Source organism: Aulonocara stuartgranti, assembly GCF_965226115.1.
Source record: "Aulonocara stuartgranti genome assembly, chromosome: 9".
In the NCBI taxonomy this organism is placed as follows: domain Eukaryota; kingdom Metazoa; phylum Chordata; class Actinopteri; order Cichliformes; family Cichlidae; genus Aulonocara; species Aulonocara stuartgranti.
In genome coordinates this window covers 28,075,131-28,083,464 of record NC_138960.1, presented here as the reverse complement: position 1 = coordinate 28,083,464, position 8,334 = coordinate 28,075,131, and positions in this window count along the sequence as shown.

Below are 8,334 nucleotides of genomic sequence, written 5' to 3'. Positions count from 1 at the left end.
TACCACCCGATCCAGGACACAGCGTATCTTTCAATCTGTGCCCAGACCTTTCTGTGTACAGTCTTTTATTGTGACAGGCATTAAGGACAAAACCTTTTTTCTGCTTTGAGAAACAAAAACATTATTCAGGTAAAGTATTGTTAAAAATATCAAAGAGAGATTAACCTTTTAAAAAACGATTTTCTGGTATGTTATTCGGTTGAATTAGTTCTTTAAGTGTCCTGTATGGCTCACAGTTGTTATTTATTTGTTGTTTGTTTGTTTTTCACAAACTGATCAGATGTATGCTAGGGACAATGCGTGGTAATACACATAAAAATTATATGTTGCCCTGTTCCACTGGGTATTTTCAAGCAAGCAGAGTCAGGAAGCTGTCGATCAGTGATCATCTACCCACACATACATAAAACCATAGCTGAACAGCACAATGGTATTTTCTCTTATCGAGTCAGTGTCAGGGCCTGAAGCATTCACCTGAAGCTTTGTCATAATACTTTTAAAATATACTATTTATACCCTTAAACTACACTTAAACTTCTACCAGAGTCTGAGCAGGGAATTGTAATCCAGTGTGTTTATAGCCACAACATTAAAACCTTGTTACAAATATTGTGCAAGTCCTCTTCATGTCATCAAAACAGCTCAAATCTATCTCGGTTTGGACACAGGAACTAGGGGGCTGCAGTGGTGAAGGTTTGATTCCGATACAGCTTCCAGATGCTCGACCGGTTTGGGATCTGTGGAGGTTTGAGAACAGTTCAGCACTTTGGGCTCTTTGTGAGCAGTTCCTAAGTAGCTCTTATGGAGTATTAAGTAAAGTATCAACATAGTAAAGCTTAAGATGAATTGCCTAAAATCTTAATTCCTAATGAAGAACAGGGATCTGGCTACAAAAAAAATTATAGATGTATAGAAATTAATAGGAAAACAGCCCTCTGCTTCTTGAAGTATGACTGCAGAAAGTACTTTCCTGGTCAGTTCATGCTCTCGGTCTCTAGTTTCATTTCTTATCTTCCCTATTTGTGTCCAAAAGGACGATAAAGCAGGGTGGGCTTAGCCTTACCTTCTGTAAACTGAAGTATCCGTCACTTATCACATATAGTTTCAAAATGCCAAGATAGCGACAAAGAAATGCTCAGCTTCAGGCTCAATACAGGATTTTAATAACCAGAGCCACTGGTGGGGGCGAGGCACATTGTCCAGCTGGAGGCTGGTGCCATCGGGGAGTGTTACTAATCCACATGATTGTGAAGAACAGAGACTTGTAATGAGATGGTCGATGCTATTCACTCCACCTGTGAGTGGCTTAGACGTGGCAGAGTGGCATACACTATATCCATACTAATCGCAATATACTGTACAGATCAACAGGACTCTTGACTGTGCTAATCGGGTAGTGGCAAGTAGCAACAACTAATTAGCGTGTGCTTGCACATTTTCCTGCTCTTTCTGTTGGAATAAGTCTTTTCTTCTTTGAGCAGGGAAGAGCAGCTGCAGATCCGACAGTCCTCAGAACAGAGCAAACCACTTTAAACAGCATAGCTCGGTGTGCCTATAAAAAACACGAATTTCAGCCTTTTGTTAGTCTGCTGATGCTGCACAAAATGCTGCCGTCAATGCAAATAATGTCTGCAATTTTGAAAATGCTAGTAATGTAATTTGTTCTAATTAGCTACTTCTTTGTGTTCTGTAGAGCTGCTGCCACAAATACAATTTGTGCGACACGTTAAGAAAAAGAAAACATTAAAACTCAACTTTGTGAAGGACATATAAGTACACACGCCATTTGGTGTTATTTTGTGTATCACCGATAAATGACTGCTGTATTTAGATGTCACATCTGGATTCTTGCATTTTGTAATTACAGCCCTGTTATATACTGTTGCGCTTTAATGTTAAATGACTCCTGACATGAGCCTTCCAGTAGCAAATGCACACTCACACAACACACACACACATTTGACAGCTCCATTTAACGCTGATTAGATTTGCAAGGACATGTAGTATACCCTCTCTGTGTCTCCTGTGTCTACTCTCTCTCTGTCGCTCCCTGAGTAGGTTGAGTATCTCCTGAATCTTATCTATCGTGGTAATGTTATGCAAATGGTTTAATATGAAGATAAAAGACTGTTGCAGCGTGTGGCGCTCTCGTGGTTCACAGCCCCGCGTTTCCAGGACGATAGCTCTAACGAGGAGGGCACTATTTGGGAGTCATTAAATGATGGCCTTCCTGACATGCACCCGCTCACCACCACCGCCACCCGCCCCGCGTTGGCCATTAAAGTGGCTCACACCCACACCAAGACACACACTACAGACACCTTTTAGCGCCAGCTCCCAGTTTCTTACACATCACAGTGTCACAGAATAGAAAATTACACTCTCCTCCCACAGAGAAAATTGCTTTGGAATTGCTTGGTTATAAAGATGTGCTTTACAGAGAGGGGGTGCATGCAATAAAAAAGGACACACACAAACACAATTACTTAAGCACTCTAAGGACAATTCTTACAAGTTAATCAGAGGATTTACCAATTATTGATGTCAAAAGGATTTTGTCGTGTATGTGTTTCTGGCCTATGTTTGTGTACTGCACGTACTTATCTTTGCATTCAGGATATTTAGTATGCATCCTCTGTGTCTGCGCCGCACACAAACACACACGCATAAACTCAAAATGTGCTTTCCCCAAGGGCATAGATGAGTTATTAAATTTTAAAAATAAATAAATAAAAGGCGATACGTGAAAATTGCAAGCAAAAAAACAGCCGGGTGTAGCCAGGGACAACTGAATGAATTGCTCCATAGCAAAGACACAAGTGGACTATTGAAGACAACAGGGTAAAAGATGTGTCAGTATCAAGAGACAAGAGAGGCGTGAGCGAGCTGAAAGGGAGAAAATACAAAGTGGAAAATAGTAGAGAAGACAAAACGAAGGAGAGAAAAGATACAAGATGGTAGTGCAAACACAAAAAAGCAGGATATCAGTGGCTCTATAGCAGTGTTATTACAGGATGGGAAAGCTCTGTCCTGCCTTACATAGCAAACGGTATAGCATATCTATAAACTCTTACACTTTGCAGTAACCACGAAACAGTTTAAAAACACTGAATCCTCTTTTTAACCACACTCATTTTGTAATAAGTGAGTTCCCTGCAACAGAGAAGACAGCCAGCAAGACTGTGACGTGCGAGCTGGTGAGATCGCGCTACGATCTGCATTATAGAATAATCTGTTTAGAAAGATGACGTAAATCTTCCCATGAAAAGAAAAGTGATTTAAAATGGTTTATAAAATGCAGAAATGTAACTGTATCTGCAAAAGGCACACGGTCTTTCATGACATCTTCCAGCTCTACACTCTAGAGATGAGCTATGTAGTTCATTTAATGCCCTGCGAGCGGGTACCGAGACTCACTGAGCCACAAATGTCCATCTATAGGATATTTTGTCACACTGTTTCTGGACCCTTCCCAGCGGCACATCATCACAAATAGAATTAGCTCCCTGGACAGAACCAAAATGACAGTGCCGGGACGTTTGGCAGGAAGCGTAATGGCATTGGGGAGCTGGTGGTGTTTTCCTTGCAGGGGAACCAAATGGTAGCAGTGCATATCAGTCCAGACACTTGGTGTGGTGCCAGTTATGCTATTCACTCCTCCCTCTCTGGAGTGTGCGAACAGGTAGTGAGGATGCCTCCTCTAAATCTGTAGTTTAGCTGAGGTAGGTTTGAGGGGTGGCCTAAGATGTGAAGAGGAAGGCTTGAGGTGAATGGTCTTTGGACAAGGAATGAGTGTGTTCAACATCAGAGAACGAGGAGGGTGTGTTTATATCTGTGTGGTTTTCTTCTCAAAGTGTGTGTTTGACTGGTGCAAGAGTGTGACTGATGTTATATCAATCTGGGCATGATTGCGTGTGAGTTTCGGGTGTGTACGTATAAAACGCGTGCATCTCCATCTGTGTGTACGCATGAGTATATCTGCGTCTGTCCCCAGCACCATCATTAGGTCGTAGGCAGTCCCAGTGCTGGGGGTGTAGCTCGGCTGCTCCTGCGGCCTCTCGGGCCAATTTAGGTGGAGAAAAGCACTTCGATCCTGGCCTGCAAGTCTGAGGGTCCCCAGCGGGAGGCAGCGCAGCCCTGCAATCTATATTGGATTTATTCCTTTCCCATCTACAGGCCCCGCACACCCCACAGAGAGGAAGTCTGAACTGCACTCTCTCTGTCTCCTTAGACAATATGTTATGGTACACACATGAGTACACATAATTGTGTAAACACACACAGGCACACACAAGGAGACCCACACCCAGAGGCGCCCACACCTAGTCCATCTTCCAGGCACACTCCCCCACAGCAAGGAAGTTATCACGGTACACTTTCTGTCACGGTGGGTGTTGCACCAGGGTCAAGGTATACTGAGATTTGTGACAGACAGCAAGACAGACACAAAAGAGCCAGTCAGGGGATCATCCAAGCTACTGACACACTGAGTTATGTTTTGAGGTTGGCCATTGTTTTTCTCGTGGAAAATATTGTTCAGATCTACAAAGGCCGAGGTTTTAAAAATGCACTTTTATCACATTAAAGCAAAAAAAAAAAAAAAAAGGGAAAAAAAGAATTTACATAAAACTCAGACAAGGTCAGGGAGAAACGAGGTTCTTAATTTAGTCTAATCAACTGTCATTTGCATCGCGCCATTTGCGCAAGGTATTGCCACTAACTGAATAAATGGACTTCTTCAGACTCAAGGGGGGGCACTCCGGTTTTGATAAGCTGGCAACATAACTGATTTGCATATATTACTTTGATTATCTCATTACTAGGATGATTCTTGCGGAATTTTTGACACTCGCGCAATCGAATTAAAATTAAGGCACGCAATCAATAAAAGGGCAACGCGCCTGTGAAAACACACAGCGCCCCAGGTTGGTATGGTCAACTAGCGGTGATGATGAGGATGGTGATGATGAGGATGATGATGTCGATGGTTATGGTGATGATGAAGCATGATGACCTCTTCAGTTTGCGAGCTCCCTGGACCACGCTGGAGGTTTACGAGAGTCTCGGGCTCTTGATTCCTGTGATCAAAGCAGTAATCAGTGGAGACAATGAGGGCCGTGAAATTGCCGCTCTCGTGTGGGTGACCTATCCACCTGCCATGAATCCAAGAGTGGCCCGCAGGCGTCTCATGCTCCCTCAATCGATAATGGCGCTCACATCTTTCCTCCGACTCAACCCATCTGTGGAATGATGAAATCATGCGTAAAGACGCGCATGCAGGCGCTTGGATGATTTGCGAGGCGGTAGCCACAGTGACCTGCACATGGGGGGGGGGATACAGCCGTGAATGAGGCTGGACTCCAGAGTATAACCAGGAATCATCTGCCACCAAACCCTTCAGATCTGCACTGATGAACTGCATTAAATATTGCATTTATTATTACATTTAACGGTTTGCCAAACTACATCCGGTCCATATCCTTCGCGGTTTGCTGTTTGTTCTAATATCTAAATCTATTATCCTACATTATAACAAGTGGCCCATTTGTTGCCACACACAATTTGCTTGAGAGAAGGAGACTGCGAAACTCCTTCTCTCCTCTCCTAATAGACTCTCCCTCGTCTGCGCACTAACTGGGAGCAGAGGCACACGTCCACGTTTTAAATTCATGATGTAAATAATTATGGGTCTGGAAATTGATTTCCTTACCACCTTCTCCAGCAAACTAGGCCTCCAAAAAAACCCTCTCACAAGGAAAGCTACTTCTGTTGAAGCATTAAGTCATTAATTATTTTCCTTACATAAGGACAAATTATCGAGTCAGTTGAACGAAATTAGAACCCTTTGTTTCTGATCAGACCGCATTACCGCTGGAAATTACGCATGATGGCTGCGTGCGCGCTCGTCTTTGTTGTTTCGATCATCGCCTGTCGCTCTGAACTCGCGCTAACAAAGTCATTAAATTGACTCCCTCTCGCTCTCATTATGCGGGCTGTTAATAACCGCTAATTAACTTTGCTTACGCGCGCCTTAAAAGCCTCCCTCCCCTCCCAACACACACTCGCTTTCTCTCTCCTTCTTTTTCCTGCTTGGCCTCTCAAGCAGAGCAAGTGTCCAATTATGTCAGAGCGCGGGGATGGATGGAGGATGTGCCGTCGTCACCAAGGACAGTTGGTGCAACATGGCGATGCAAAGCGGAGGCAAACTTGAGGGGGCAGCGGAAAACGCAACGGCAAATTAGTAGTTTAAAAAAATTATTACAATAATAATATAATAATATGAAATGCCTCACATGCAGACCTGTCTCCTAAAGGTGGGTGGAGGTTTCCGCTTTGATTACATTTAATCCACCCATATGAACTGGCAATACAGGCAGTGGTGAGGATGGAGCAGGAAAGCGCGGTTACACATGAATGGTGCAATATGCTCACCTGTGCGAGCAATTTGCTATTCCGTCCAGAAGATGGCGCCAGCTGAATGACCTGCTATAGGTCCACCGCAACCTGCTGGCCCTAGATGGACTTCATGAGTATCACTTCCATGGCCTTCAGAGAGGACGAGGCATGCGTTACAGATTAAAAAAAAAAAAGGCCGAGGCACGCCATTAAAATGCACGCATGCACTACTAAATGCGTCATTAGTTTCCTACTGGCGTGAATGTGTTGAGAGGCCTCTGGACTTCTAGGGTCTAGTTCACAGCTGCACAGCCACAGTATGCGAGCGTTAAGCGAACAGAAAAGCGCACAAGCCGGTGTTTCCCCTTGGATATTATCAAGTTAGGATGTTATGAAAATACAGGGTGGGGAGGGGGTGGGGAGGTGGCGCTGCAACTGAAGGCGGCCTCTTTCCGCCATCTCTTCACCTGCACGTCAAACAGACGGGAAACTGAAAAATGTGAAAATTACGCTCAGGCTATTCCGTCCCCCTCTAATGTATGCGCGTAATTAGTGCATTTAAACAAAGCGCGGATGTCCTGCTGGCTGAAATGGCGGCTGACATCTCTTTTTCCACAGGGTTAATAACAGTGTGCGGATAAATGAATCAAATTGTGGCCCCCAAATTACAGAGCGACTCTAAATACCCGTCTGTATTACGCACGTCTGTTTGTGACCGCGCAGGGAAAAGGCATAACATTTTATATTGTTATTACACTCATTACATTGATTTGCGTGCAAAATAAACAAGCTCGGAAGTTTGTGACACCACAAAATAAAAGAAAAATAATAATAATGATAATAAAAAGTTGCAGATAGATTAAATGTGACACCATCAGTGAGGTGACAGCATGCAGGACTGCGTGTTTTATCGTGAACGCGGATGACGAGACGATATTGGCTGTTGTCTTTGTGCCGTCTCGTGTCGCAGATTTCACAGGCCTCTGAGGAAATGTGCGCCACGAAAGGTTAATGCTATCAAAAAAGCATTACTTTTCCTCTCATATTACACTCCCGCCGATACTTCTATAAAAGCAGCTATGTTAACTTTTTGTAAGGCTCTTAAATGAAAAGAAAAAAAGGAGATGAAACCGAGTTAGGTGGGTTTACCTTCTTCTAATACTAAGCGACCTGCACCTTAACTTAACTTTGCTGAGATCAATTGCGCTCTTATTCCAATTCCAATCACAAAAGGGGCCGTAAAGCTCTGACTTAAAAATAGATAAAAGAGAAGAGAAGGGGGGGGGGGGGGGGGGGCAGCTTGTGCAATCTTGGACATATATTTTATTGTTATTTTTCGTCTGCTGTGAAGCTCTAGCTGGGCAGATATATACTGAGGGGAAGAGGAGAGAGAGTGGGAGAGAGTAAATTGCAGCTTGCTGAAGTTTTTGGATTGAATTCTGAAAATGATCCTTTTAACAGTGATGGGCTCTGAGGCGAGGATAGGGGTCATGCCATTCACAGCGGGTTAAATAGACTTTCATTTAAAATTACATTCTCGATCCATCTCTCCATCTCTCCCCCTCTCCACAGCGGAGTCCCTGCGACTCCCCGTGCGGCGTCTCATCACCGCGCGCCACCCTCACTTTTTAAGTCAATCCCCAACTCCAGCAGAGAGCAGGCAATTGAAGAGAGACAGAAAGTAAGACATAGATAGATAGATAGATAGATAGATAGATAGATAGATAGATAGATAGATAGATAGATAGATAGATAGATAGATAGACAGATTAGATGCATGCATTAATGCTTATACTCCTGTCAAAATAAACTTTTGTTTTTAAAAGCTACAAAATTCTGATCTCTGTGTTGATCTTTTATATTTCTATGTGACTCAGTCTGTGACGTGGCTCACGCAGGTGCAGTGGTTAAACACAAACTCCGCGCCAGATTTTTGTT